This window comes from Schistocerca americana, unplaced genomic scaffold, assembly GCF_021461395.2.
Source record: "Schistocerca americana isolate TAMUIC-IGC-003095 unplaced genomic scaffold, iqSchAmer2.1 HiC_scaffold_748, whole genome shotgun sequence".
In the NCBI taxonomy this organism is placed as follows: domain Eukaryota; kingdom Metazoa; phylum Arthropoda; class Insecta; order Orthoptera; family Acrididae; genus Schistocerca; species Schistocerca americana.
The window spans coordinates 34747-48221 of NW_025726509.1; the positions used below are offsets into that span (position 1 = coordinate 34747).

A 13475-nucleotide genomic window follows, 5' to 3' on the forward strand; every position below is an offset into this window, starting at 1 on the left:
TACTGTTTTGTCGTTTTCAAAGACTTCCTGGCGAACTTGGTTAGCACATTCTCCCTCAAACTGAGATATTTACTGCAATTTCGCACCTTATGGTCATTACAGTAGATTAAAATGCTTAAGCAAGAATCTTTGTCACAACAGAACGGTGGTATGGAAAGAGGGCGGTATAAAAAAAAAAGTAAATGAAAGGGAGCCAACAGCACGTGGTGTTCCCAGGTGGTCACCCATCCAAGTACTAACCACGCCCGATGTTGTTTAACTTCGGTGATCGGACGAGAACCGGTGTATTCAACATGGTATGGCCGTTGGCGCCCATGTAATGTAGGCGCATGGAAGAATTCGCATTCGGTTCTTATCCCAACACACACAAAATCATACTTTTCGGTCGAAAGCAGCCGCATTTTTTTTTATTGACAATTCGTCACGTTAGCGCGAACGCAATCCTGAGATCCAAAACTTATGAGCCGGAAGGACGCGCTTCGTGTATTTTTTTTTTTTGGAGATTTATGAATTTATTTATTAACATTACATCGTTACAAGCTAACAACTTTACAACATAAAACACGAACAGAATTGTAATTGTATGCACTTCCTTCCGCAATCCGACGTGCCAGCAGAGCGACTGCCGAATTAGCGGGCGCGCCGCCGTGTGTGTGAGACGCGCAACTTCTCGTTGCACCTCCTGTCATCCGCTTGGCGCGTGCAGCCTTCGACACTCGCGGAAGACGCATCTTGTCCCTGGTGTCCAGCGCAGGAGGGCTGGCGCGCGGCCGACCGGCGTAAGGCCTGTGCGGGGTGTGGCAGAGTCTTGTTGGAGGGCGCCACTGCTGGCGATGTGAGCTTCCTCGCCTCGCCTCGCCTCGCCTCGCCTCGCCTCAGACGAGGTGTTTGCGTAATTTGCAGTGCATTCGCACCTTTCCTATCCCTGTCCCTGTCCCCGTCCCGACTTGTCCCGACTTTGCTCGACTGCCGCTCGCTGCCGCTCGGGTCGTGGCCCATATAACAGCGCAAGCACAAGAAACGTCTGCAGGAGATGACGAGACGAGACGAGTCGACTAAGGAATAAATTTATAATTACATATCGAAGTAGGAATTGTACACCGCTACACAACAACAGGCGCTGACGTATTTCAGAACACATCTGCCGATTCGTACTGTTTTGTCGTTTTCAAAGACTTCCTGGCGAACTTGGTTAGCACATTCTCCCTCAAACTGAGATATTTACTGCAATTTCGCACCTTATGGTCATTACAGTAGATTAAAATGCTTAAGCAAGAATCTTTGTCACAACAGAACGGTGGTATGGAAAGAGGGCGGTATAAAAAAAAAAGTAAATGAAAGGGAGCCAACAGCACGTGGTGTTCCCAGGTGGTCACCCATCCAAGTACTAACCACGCCCGATGTTGTTTAACTTCGGTGATCGGACGAGAACCGGTGTATTCAACATGGTATGGCCGTTGGCGCCCATGTAATGTAGGCGCATGGAAGAATTCGCATTCGGTTCTTATCCCAACACACACAAAATCATACTTTTCGGTCGAAAGCAGCCGCATTTTTTTTTATTGACAATTCGTCACGTTAGCGCGAACGCAATCCTGAGATCCAAAACTTATGAGCCGGAAGGACGCGCTTCGTGTATTTTTTTTTTTTTGGAGATTTATGAATTTATTTATTAACATTACATCGTTACAAGCTAACAACTTTACAACATAAAACACGAACAGAATTGTAATTGTATGCACTTCCTTCCGCAATCCGACGTGCCAGCAGAGCGACTGCCGAATTAGCGGGCGCGCCGCCGTGTGTGTGAGACGCGCAACTTCTCGTTGCACCTCCTGTCATCCGCTTGGCGCGTGCAGCCTTCGACACTCGCGGAAGACGCATCTTGTCCCTGGTGTCCAGCGCAGGAGGGCTGGCGCGCGGCCGACCGGCGTAAGGCCTGTGCGGGGTGTGGCAGAGTCTTGTTGGAGGGCGCCACTGCTGGCGATGTGAGCTTCCTCGCCTCGCCTCGCCTCGCCTCGCCTCGCCTCGCCTCAGACGAGGTGTTTGCGTAATTTGCAGTGCATTCGCACCTTTCCTATCCCTGTCCCTGTCCCCGTCCCGACTTGTCCCGACTTTGCTCGACTGCCGCTCGCTGCCGCTCGGGTCGTGGCCCATATAACAGCGCAAGCACAAGAAACGTCTGCAGGAGATGACGAGACGAGACGAGTCGACTAAGGAATAAATTTATAATTACATATCGAAGTAGGAATTGTACACCGCTACACAACAACAGGCGCTGACGTATTTCAGAACACATCTGCCGATTCGTACTGTTTTGTCGTTTTCAAAGACTTCCTGGCGAACTTGGTTAGCACATTCTCCCTCAAACTGAGATATTTACTGCAATTTCGCACCTTATGGTCATTACAGTAGATTAAAATGCTTAAGCAAGAATCTTTGTCACAACAGAACGGTGGTATGGAAAGAGGGCGGTATAAAAAAAAAAGTAAATGAAAGGGAGCCAACAGCACGTGGTGTTCCCAGGTGGTCACCCATCCAAGTACTAACCACGCCCGATGTTGTTTAACTTCGGTGATCGGACGAGAACCGGTGTATTCAACATGGTATGGCCGTTGGCGCCCATGTAATGTAGGCGCATGGAAGAATTCGCATTCGGTTCTTATCCCAACACACACAAAATCATACTTTTCGGTCGAAAGCAGCCGCATTTTTTTTTATTGACAATTCGTCACGTTAGCGCGAACGCAATCCTGAGATCCAAAACTTATGAGCCGGAAGGACGCGCTTCGTGTATTTTTTTTTTTTGGAGATTTATGAATTTATTTATTAACATTACATCGTTACAAGCTAACAACTTTACAACATAAAACACGAACAGAATTGTAATTGTATGCACTTCCTTCCGCAATCCGACGTGCCAGCAGAGCGACTGCCGAATTAGCGGGCGCGCCGCCGTGTGTGTGAGACGCGCAACTTCTCGTTGCACCTCCTGTCATCCGCTTGGCGCGTGCAGCCTTCGACACTCGCGGAAGACGCATCTTGTCCCTGGTGTCCAGCGCAGGAGGGCTGGCGCGCGGCCGACCGGCGTAAGGCCTGTGCGGGGTGTGGCAGAGTCTTGTTGGAGGGCGCCACTGCTGGCGATGTGAGCTTCCTCGCCTCGCCTCGCCTCGCCTCGCCTCGCCTCAGACGAGGTGTTTGCGTAATTTGCAGTGCATTCGCACCTTTCCTATCCCTGTCCCTGTCCCCGTCCCGACTTGTCCCGACTTTGCTCGACTGCCGCTCGCTGCCGCTCGGGTCGTGGCCCATATAACAGCGCAAGCACAAGAAACGTCTGCAGGAGATGACGAGACGAGACGAGTCGACTAAGGAATAAATTTATAATTACATATCGAAGTAGGAATTGTACACCGCTACACAACAACAGGCGCTGACGTATTTCAGAACACATCTGCCGATTCGTACTGTTTTGTCGTTTTCAAAGACTTCCTGGCGAACTTGGTTAGCACATTCTCCCTCAAACTGAGATATTTACTGCAATTTCGCACCTTATGGTCATTACAGTAGATTAAAATGCTTAAGCAAGAATCTTTGTCACAACAGAACGGTGGTATGGAAAGAGGGCGGTATAAAAAAAAAAGTAAATGAAAGGGAGCCAACAGCACGTGGTGTTCCCAGGTGGTCACCCATCCAAGTACTAACGACGCCCGATGTTGTTTAACTTCGGTGATCGGACGAGAACCGGTGTATTCAACATGGTATGGCCGTTGGCGCCCATGTAATGTAGGCGCATGGAAGAATTCGCATTCGGTTCTTATCCCAACACACACAAAATCATACTTTTCGGTCGAAAGCAGCCGCATTTTTTTTTATTGACAATTCGTCACGTTAGCGCGAACGCAATCCTGAGATCCAAAACTTATGAGCCGGAAGGACGCGCTTCGTGTATTTTTTTTTTTTTGGAGATTTATGAATTTATTTATTAACATTACATCGTTACAAGCTAACAACTTTACAACATAAAACACGAACAGAATTGTAATTGTATGCACTTCCTTCCGCAATCCGACGTGCCAGCAGAGCGACTGCCGAATTAGCGGGCGCGCCGCCGTGTGTGTGAGACGCGCAACTTCTCGTTGCACCTCCTGTCATCCGCTTGGCGCGTGCAGCCTTCGACACTCGCGGAAGACGCATCTTGTCCCTGGTGTCCAGCGCAGGAGGGCTGGCGCGCGGCCGACCGGCGTAAGGCCTGTGCGGGGTGTGGCAGAGTCTTGTTGGAGGGCGCCACTGCTGGCGATGTGAGCTTCCTCGCCTCGCCTCGCCTCGCCTCGCCTCGCCTCAGACGAGGTGTTTGCGTAATTTGCAGTGCATTCGCACCTTTCCTATCCCTGTCCCTGTCCCCGTCCCGACTTGTCCCGACTTTGCTCGACTGCCGCTCGCTGCCGCTCGGGTCGTGGCCCATATAACAGCGCAAGCACAAGAAACGTCTGCAGGAGATGACGAGACGAGACGAGTCGACTAAGGAATAAATTTATAATTACATATCGAAGTAGGAATTGTACACCGCTACACAACAACAGGCGCTGACGTATTTCAGAACACATCTGCCGATTCGTACTGTTTTGTCGTTTTCAAAGACTTCCTGGCGAACTTGGTTAGCACATTCTCCCTCAAACTGAGATATTTACTGCAATTTCGCACCTTATGGTCATTACAGTAGATTAAAATGCTTAAGCAAGAATCTTTGTCACAACAGAACGGTGGTATGGAAAGAGGGCGGTATAAAAAAAAAAGTAAATGAAAGGGAGCCAACAGCACGTGGTGTTCCCAGGTGGTCACCCATCCAAGTACTAACCACGCCCGATGTTGTTTAACTTCGGTGATCGGACGAGAACCGGTGTATTCAACATGGTATGGCCGTTGGCGCCCATGTAATGTAGGCGCATGGAAGAATTCGCATTCGGTTCTTATCCCAACACACACAAAATCATACTTTTCGGTCGAAAGCAGCCGCATTTTTTTTTATTGACAATTCGTCACGTTAGCGCGAACGCAATCCTGAGATCCAAAACTTATGAGCCGGAAGGACGCGCTTCGTGTATTTTTTTTTTTTGGAGATTTATGAATTTATTTATTAACATTACATCGTTACAAGCTAACAACTTTACAACATAAAACACGAACAGAATTGTAATTGTATGCACTTCCTTCCGCAATCCGACGTGCCAGCAGAGCGACTGCCGAATTAGCGGGCGCGCCGCCGTGTGTGTGAGACGCGCAACTTCTCGTTGCACCTCCTGTCATCCGCTTGGCGCGTGCAGCCTTCGACACTCGCGGAAGACGCATCTTGTCCCTGGTGTCCAGCGCAGGAGGGCTGGCGCGCGGCCGACCGGCGTAAGGCCTGTGCGGGGTGTGGCAGAGTCTTGTTGGAGGGCGCCACTGCTGGCGATGTGAGCTTCCTCGCCTCGCCTCGCCTCGCCTCGCCTCGCCTCAGACGAGGTGTTTGCGTAATTTGCAGTGCATTCGCACCTTTCCTATCCCTGTCCCTGTCCCCGTCCCGACTTGTCCCGACTTTGCTCGACTGCCGCTCGCTGCCGCTCGGGTCGTGGCCCATATAACAGCGCAAGCACAAGAAACGTCTGCAGGAGATGACGAGACGAGACGAGTCGACTAAGGAATAAATTTATAATTACATATCGAAGTAGGAATTGTACACCGCTACACAACAACAGGCGCTGACGTATTTCAGAACACATCTGCCGATTCGTACTGTTTTGTCGTTTTCAAAGACTTCCTGGCGAACTTGGTTAGCACATTCTCCCTCAAACTGAGATATTTACTGCAATTTCGCACCTTATGGTCATTACAGTAGATTAAAATGCTTAAGCAAGAATCTTTGTCACAACAGAACGGTGGTATGGAAAGAGGGCGGTATAAAAAAAAAAGTAAATGAAAGGGAGCCAACAGCACGTGGTGTTCCCAGGTGGTCACCCATCCAAGTACTAACCACGCCCGATGTTGTTTAACTTCGGTGATCGGACGAGAACCGGTGTATTCAACATGGTATGGCCGTTGGCGCCCATGTAATGTAGGCGCATGGAAGAATTCGCATTCGGTTCTTATCCCAACACACACAAAATCATACTTTTCGGTCGAAAGCAGCCGCATTTTTTTTTATTGACAATTCGTCACGTTAGCGCGAACGCAATCCTGAGATCCAAAACTTATGAGCCGGAAGGACGCGCTTCGTGTATTTTTTTTTTTTGGAGATTTATGAATTTATTTATTAACATTACATCGTTACAAGCTAACAACTTTACAACATAAAACACGAACAGAATTGTAATTGTATGCACTTCCTTCCGCAATCCGACGTGCCAGCAGAGCGACTGCCGAATTAGCGGGCGCGCCGCCGTGTGTGTGAGACGCGCAACTTCTCGTTGCACCTCCTGTCATCCGCTTGGCGCGTGCAGCCTTCGACACTCGCGGAAGACGCATCTTGTCCCTGGTGTCCAGCGCAGGAGGGCTGGCGCGCGGCCGACCGGCGTAAGGCCTGTGCGGGGTGTGGCAGAGTCTTGTTGGAGGGCGCCACTGCTGGCGATGTGAGCTTCCTCGCCTCGCCTCGCCTCGCCTCGCCTCGCCTCAGACGAGGTGTTTGCGTAATTTGCAGTGCATTCGCACCTTTCCTATCCCTGTCCCTGTCCCCGTCCCGACTTGTCCCGACTTTGCTCGACTGCCGCTCGCTGCCGCTCGGGTCGTGGCCCATATAACAGCGCAAGCACAAGAAACGTCTGCAGGAGATGACGAGACGAGACGAGTCGACTAAGGAATAAATTTATAATTACATATCGAAGTAGGAATTGTACACCGCTACACAACAACAGGCGCTGACGTATTTCAGAACACATCTGCCGATTCGTACTGTTTTGTCGTTTTCAAAGACTTCCTGGCGAACTTGGTTAGCACATTCTCCCTCAAACTGAGATATTTACTGCAATTTCGCACCTTATGGTCATTACAGTAGATTAAAATGCTTAAGCAAGAATCTTTGTCACAACAGAACGGTGGTATGGAAAGAGGGCGGTATAAAAAAAAAAGTAAATGAAAGGGAGCCAACAGCACGTGGTGTTCCCAGGTGGTCACCCATCCAAGTACTAACCACGCCCGATGTTGTTTAACTTCGGTGATCGGACGAGAACCGGTGTATTCAACATGGTATGGCCGTTGGCGCCCATGTAATGTAGGCGCATGGAAGAATTCGCATTCGGTTCTTATCCCAACACACACAAAATCATACTTTTCGGTCGAAAGCAGCCGCATTTTTTTTTATTGACAATTCGTCACGTTAGCGCGAACGCAATCCTGAGATCCAAAACTTATGAGCCGGAAGGACGCGCTTCGTGTATTTTTTTTTTTTGGAGATTTATGAATTTATTTATTAACATTACATCGTTACAAGCTAACAACTTTACAACATAAAACACGAACAGAATTGTAATTGTATGCACTTCCTTCCGCAATCCGACGTGCCAGCAGAGCGACTGCCGAATTAGCGGGCGCGCCGCCGTGTGTGTGAGACGCGCAACTTCTCGTTGCACCTCCTGTCATCCGCTTGGCGCGTGCAGCCTTCGACACTCGCGGAAGACGCATCTTGTCCCTGGTGTCCAGCGCAGGAGGGCTGGCGCGCGGCCGACCGGCGTAAGGCCTGTGCGGGGTGTGGCAGAGTCTTGTTGGAGGGCGCCACTGCTGGCGATGTGAGCTTCCTCGCCTCGCCTCGCCTCGCCTCGCCTCGCCTCAGACGAGGTGTTTGCGTAATTTGCAGTGCATTCGCACCTTTCCTATCCCTGTCCCTGTCCCCGTCCCGACTTGTCCCGACTTTGCTCGACTGCCGCTCGCTGCCGCTCGGGTCGTGGCCCATATAACAGCGCAAGCACAAGAAACGTCTGCAGGAGATGACGAGACGAGACGAGTCGACTAAGGAATAAATTTATAATTACATATCGAAGTAGGAATTGTACACCGCTACACAACAACAGGCGCTGACGTATTTCAGAACACATCTGCCGATTCGTACTGTTTTGTCGTTTTCAAAGACTTCCTGGCGAACTTGGTTAGCACATTCTCCCTCAAACTGAGATATTTACTGCAATTTCGCACCTTATGGTCATTACAGTAGATTAAAATGCTTAAGCAAGAATCTTTGTCACAACAGAACGGTGGTATGGAAAGAGGGCGGTATAAAAAAAAAAGTAAATGAAAGGGAGCCAACAGCACGTGGTGTTCCCAGGTGGTCACCCATCCAAGTACTAACCACGCCCGATGTTGTTTAACTTCGGTGATCGGACGAGAACCGGTGTATTCAACATGGTATGGCCGTTGGCGCCCATGTAATGTAGGCGCATGGAAGAATTCGCATTCGGTTCTTATCCCAACACACACAAAATCATACTTTTCGGTCGAAAGCAGCCGCATTTTTTTTTATTGACAATTCGTCACGTTAGCGCGAACGCAATCCTGAGATCCAAAACTTATGAGCCGGAAGGACGCGCTTCGTGTATTTTTTTTTTTTTGGAGATTTATGAATTTATTTATTAACATTACATCGTTACAAGCTAACAACTTTACAACATAAAACACGAACAGAATTGTAATTGTATGTACTTCCTTCCGCAATCCGACGTGCCAGCAGAGCGACTGCCGAATTAGCGGGCGCGCCGCCGTGTGTGTGAGACGCGCAACTTCTCGTTGCACCTCCTGTCATCCGCTTGGCGCGTGCAGCCTTCGACACTCGCGGAAGACGCATCTTGTCCCTGGTGTCCAGCGCAGGAGGGCTGGCGCGCGGCCGACCGGCGTAAGGCCTGTGCGGGGTGTGGCAGAGTCTTGTTGGAGGGCGCCACTGCTGGCGATGTGAGCTTCCTCGCCTCGCCTCGCCTCGCCTCGCCTCGCCTCAGACGAGGTGTTTGCGTAATTTGCAGTGCATTCGCACCTTTCCTATCCCTGTCCCTGTCCCCGTCCCGACTTGTCCCGACTTTGCTCGACTGCCGCTCGCTGCCGCTCGGGTCGTGGCCCATATAACAGCGCAAGCACAAGAAACGTCTGCAGGAGATGACGAGACGAGACGAGTCGACTAAGGAATAAATTTATAATTACATATCGAAGTAGGAATTGTACACCGCTACACAACAACAGGCGCTGACGTATTTCAGAACACATCTGCCGATTCGTACTGTTTTGTCGTTTTCAAAGACTTCCTGGCGAACTTGGTTAGCACATTCTCCCTCAAACTGAGATATTTACTGCAATTTCGCACCTTATGGTCATTACAGTAGATTAAAATGCTTAAGCAAGAATCTTTGTCACAACAGAACGGTGGTATGGAAAGAGGGCGGTATAAAAAAAAAAGTAAATGAAAGGGAGCCAACAGCACGTGGTGTTCCCAGGTGGTCACCCATCCAAGTACTAACCACGCCCGATGTTGTTTAACTTCGGTGATCGGACGAGAACCGGTGTATTCAACATGGTATGGCCGTTGGCGCCCATGTAATGTAGGCGCATGGAAGAATTCGCATTCGGTTCTTATCCCAACACACACAAAATCATACTTTTCGGTCGAAAGCAGCCGCATTTTTTTTTATTGACAATTCGTCACGTTAGCGCGAACGCAATCCTGAGATCCAAAACTTATGAGCCGGAAGGACGCGCTTCGTGTATTTTTTTTTTTTTGGAGATTTATGAATTTATTTATTAACATTACATCGTTACAAGCTAACAACTTTACAACATAAAACACGAACAGAATTGTAATTGTATGCACTTCCTTCCGCAATCCGACGTGCCAGCAGAGCGACTGCCGAATTAGCGGGCGCGCCGCCGTGTGTGTGAGACGCGCAACTTCTCGTTGCACCTCCTGTCATCCGCTTGGCGCGTGCAGCCTTCGACACTCGCGGAAGACGCATCTTGTCCCTGGTGTCCAGCGCAGGAGGGCTGGCGCGCGGCCGACCGGCGTAAGGCCTGTGCGGGGTGTGGCAGAGTCTTGTTGGAGGGCGCCACTGCTGGCGATGTGAGCTTCCTCGCCTCGCCTCGCCTCGCCTCGCCTCGCCTCAGACGAGGTGTTTGCGTAATTTGCAGTGCATTCGCACCTTTCCTATCCCTGTCCCTGTCCCCGTCCCGACTTGTCCCGACTTTGCTCGACTGCCGCTCGCTGCCGCTCGGGTCGTGGCCCATATAACAGCGCAAGCACAAGAAACGTCTGCAGGAGATGACGAGACGAGACGAGTCGACTAAGGAATAAATTTATAATTACATATCGAAGTAGGAATTGTACACCGCTACACAACAACAGGCGCTGACGTATTTCAGAACACATCTGCCGATTCGTACTGTTTTGTCGTTTTCAAAGACTTCCTGGCGAACTTGGTTAGCACATTCTCCCTCAAACTGAGATATTTACTGCAATTTCGCACCTTATGGTCATTACAGTAGATTAAAATGCTTAAGCAAGAATCTTTGTCACAACAGAACGGTGGTATGGAAAGAGGGCGGTATAAAAAAAAAAGTAAATGAAAGGGAGCCAACAGCACGTGGTGTTCCCAGGTGGTCACCCATCCAAGTACTAACCACGCCCGATGTTGTTTAACTTCGGTGATCGGACGAGAACCGGTGTATTCAACATGGTATGGCCGTTGGCGCCCATGTAATGTAGGCGCATGGAAGAATTCGCATTCGGTTCTTATCCCAACACACACAAAATCATACTTTTCGGTCGAAAGCAGCCGCATTTTTTTTTATTGACAATTCGTCACGTTAGCGCGAACGCAATCCTGAGATCCAAAACTTATGAGCCGGAAGGACGCGCTTCGTGTATTTTTTTTTTTTTGGAGATTTATGAATTTATTTATTAACATTACATCGTTACAAGCTAACAACTTTACAACATAAAACACGAACAGAATTGTAATTGTATGCACTTCCTTCCGCAATCCGACGTGCCAGCAGAGCGACTGCCGAATTAGCGGGCGCGCCGCCGTGTGTGTGAGACGCGCAACTTCTCGTTGCACCTCCTGTCATCCGCTTGGCGCGTGCAGCCTTCGACACTCGCGGAAGACGCATCTTGTCCCTGGTGTCCAGCGCAGGAGGGCTGGCGCGCGGCCGACCGGCGTAAGGCCTGTGCGGGGTGTGGCAGAGTCTTGTTGGAGGGCGCCACTGCTGGCGATGTGAGCTTCCTCGCCTCGCCTCGCCTCGCCTCGCCTCGCCTCAGACGAGGTGTTTGCGTAATTTGCAGTGCATTCGCACCTTTCCTATCCCTGTCCCTGTCCCCGTCCCGACTTGTCCCGACTTTGCTCGACTGCCGCTCGCTGCCGCTCGGGTCGTGGCCCATATAACAGCGCAAGCACAAGAAACGTCTGCAGGAGATGACGAGACGAGACGAGTCGACTAAGGAATAAATTTATAATTACATATCGAAGTAGGAATTGTACACCGCTACACAACAACAGGCGCTGACGTATTTCAGAACACATCTGCCGATTCGTACTGTTTTGTCGTTTTCAAAGACTTCCTGGCGAACTTGGTTAGCACATTCTCCCTCAAACTGAGATATTTACTGCAATTTCGCACCTTATGGTCATTACAGTAGATTAAAATGCTTAAGCAAGAATCTTTGTCACAACAGAACGGTGGTATGGAAAGAGGGCGGTATAAAAAAAAAAGTAAATGAAAGGGAGCCAACAGCACGTGGTGTTCCCAGGTGGTCACCCATCCAAGTACTAACCACGCCCGATGTTGTTTAACTTCGGTGATCGGACGAGAACCGGTGTATTCAACATGGTATGGCCGTTGGCGCCCATGTAATGTAGGCGCATGGAAGAATTCGCATTCGGTTCTTATCCCAACACACACAAAATCATACTTTTCGGTCGAAAGCAGCCGCATTTTTTTTTATTGACAATTCGTCACGTTAGCGCGAACGCAATCCTGAGATCCAAAACTTATGAGCCGGAAGGACGCGCTTCGTGTATTTTTTTTTTTTGGAGATTTATGAATTTATTTATTAACATTACATCGTTACAAGCTAACAACTTTACAACATAAAACACGAACAGAATTGTAATTGTATGCACTTCCTTCCGCAATCCGACGTGCCAGCAGAGCGACTGCCGAATTAGCGGGCGCGCCGCCGTGTGTGTGAGACGCGCAACTTCTCGTTGCACCTCCTGTCATCCGCTTGGCGCGTGCAGCCTTCGACACTCGCGGAAGACGCATCTTGTCCCTGGTGTCCAGCGCAGGAGGGCTGGCGCGCGGCCGACCGGCGTAAGGCCTGTGCGGGGTGTGGCAGAGTCTTGTTGGAGGGCGCCACTGCTGGCGATGTGAGCTTCCTCGCCTCGCCTCGCCTCGCCTCGCCTCGCCTCAGACGAGGTGTTTGCGTAATTTGCAGTGCATTCGCACCTTTCCTATCCCTGTCCCTGTCCCCGTCCCGACTTGTCCCGACTTTGCTCGACTGCCGCTCGCTGCCGCTCGGGTCGTGGCCCATATAACAGCGCAAGCACAAGAAACGTCTGCAGGAGATGACGAGACGAGACGAGTCGACTAAGGAATAAATTTATAATTACATATCGAAGTAGGAATTGTACACCGCTACACAACAACAGGCGCTGACGTATTTCAGAACACATCTGCCGATTCGTACTGTTTTGTCGTTTTCAAAGACTTCCTGGCGAACTTGGTTAGCACATTCTCCCTCAAACTGAGATATTTACTGCAATTTCGCACCTTATGGTCATTACAGTAGATTAAAATGCTTAAGCAAGAATCTTTGTCACAACAGAACGGTGGTATGGAAAGAGGGCGGTATAAAAAAAAAAGTAAATGAAAGGGAGCCAACAGCACGTGGTGTTCCCAGGTGGTCACCCATCCAAGTACTAACCACGCCCGATGTTGTTTAACTTCGGTGATCGGACGAGAACCGGTGTATTCAACATGGTATGGCCGTTGGCGCCCATGTAATGTAGGCGCATGGAAGAATTCGCATTCGGTTCTTATCCCAACACACACAAAATCATACTTTTCGGTCGAAAGCAGCCGCATTTTTTTTTATTGACAATTCGTCACGTTAGCGCGAACGCAATCCTGAGATCCAAAACTTATGAGCCGGAAGGACGCGCTTCGTGTATTTTTTTTTTTTGGAGATTTATGAATTTATTTATTAACATTACATCGTTACAAGCTAACAACTTTACAACATAAAACACGAACAGAATTGTAATTGTATGCACTTCCTTCCGCAATCCGACGTGCCAGCAGAGCGACTGCCGAATTAGCGGGCGCGCCGCCGTGTGTGTGAGACGCGCAACTTCTCGTTGCACCTCCTGTCATCCGCTTGGCGCGTGCAGCCTTCGACACTCGCGGAAGACGCATCTTGTCCCTGGTGTCCAGCGCAGGAGGGCTGGCGCGCGGCCGACCGGCGTAAGGCCTGTGCG

At 49.8% G+C, this 13475-nt stretch overlaps 12 non-coding genes across 12 annotated transcripts; all 12 read right to left on the bottom strand.

Annotated features, from left to right (window-relative positions):
* Positions 1-191: 191 nt before the first annotated feature.
* LOC124590205 lies at positions 192-310 on the bottom strand. The gene has a single exon (XR_006976429.1). It is a non-coding gene; the product is annotated as a 5S ribosomal RNA (ribosomal RNA).
* Positions 311-1343: 1033 nt separating this feature from the next.
* On the bottom strand, positions 1344-1462 carry LOC124590206. The gene has a single exon (XR_006976430.1). It is a non-coding gene; the product is annotated as a 5S ribosomal RNA (ribosomal RNA).
* Positions 1463-2501: 1039 nt separating this feature from the next.
* On the bottom strand, positions 2502-2620 carry LOC124590207. The gene has a single exon (XR_006976431.1). It is a non-coding gene; the product is annotated as a 5S ribosomal RNA (ribosomal RNA).
* A 1033-nt stretch (positions 2621-3653) lies between these two features.
* Positions 3654-3772, bottom strand: LOC124590175. The gene has a single exon (XR_006976401.1). It is a non-coding gene; the product is annotated as a 5S ribosomal RNA (ribosomal RNA).
* A 1034-nt stretch (positions 3773-4806) lies between these two features.
* Positions 4807-4925, bottom strand: LOC124590208. Its single transcript, XR_006976432.1, has one exon. It is a non-coding gene; the product is annotated as a 5S ribosomal RNA (ribosomal RNA).
* A 1033-nt stretch (positions 4926-5958) lies between these two features.
* LOC124590209 lies at positions 5959-6077 on the bottom strand. Its single transcript, XR_006976433.1, has one exon. It is a non-coding gene; the product is annotated as a 5S ribosomal RNA (ribosomal RNA).
* A 1033-nt stretch (positions 6078-7110) lies between these two features.
* On the bottom strand, positions 7111-7229 carry LOC124590211. The gene has a single exon (XR_006976435.1). It is a non-coding gene; the product is annotated as a 5S ribosomal RNA (ribosomal RNA).
* A 1033-nt stretch (positions 7230-8262) lies between these two features.
* Positions 8263-8381, bottom strand: LOC124590212. Its single transcript, XR_006976436.1, has one exon. It is a non-coding gene; the product is annotated as a 5S ribosomal RNA (ribosomal RNA).
* Positions 8382-9415: 1034 nt separating this feature from the next.
* LOC124590213 lies at positions 9416-9534 on the bottom strand. Its single transcript, XR_006976437.1, has one exon. It is a non-coding gene; the product is annotated as a 5S ribosomal RNA (ribosomal RNA).
* Positions 9535-10568: 1034 nt separating this feature from the next.
* LOC124590214 lies at positions 10569-10687 on the bottom strand. The gene has a single exon (XR_006976438.1). It is a non-coding gene; the product is annotated as a 5S ribosomal RNA (ribosomal RNA).
* Positions 10688-11721: 1034 nt separating this feature from the next.
* On the bottom strand, positions 11722-11840 carry LOC124590215. The gene has a single exon (XR_006976439.1). It is a non-coding gene; the product is annotated as a 5S ribosomal RNA (ribosomal RNA).
* A 1033-nt stretch (positions 11841-12873) lies between these two features.
* Positions 12874-12992, bottom strand: LOC124590216. The gene has a single exon (XR_006976440.1). It is a non-coding gene; the product is annotated as a 5S ribosomal RNA (ribosomal RNA).
* Positions 12993-13475: the final 483 nt, after the last annotated feature.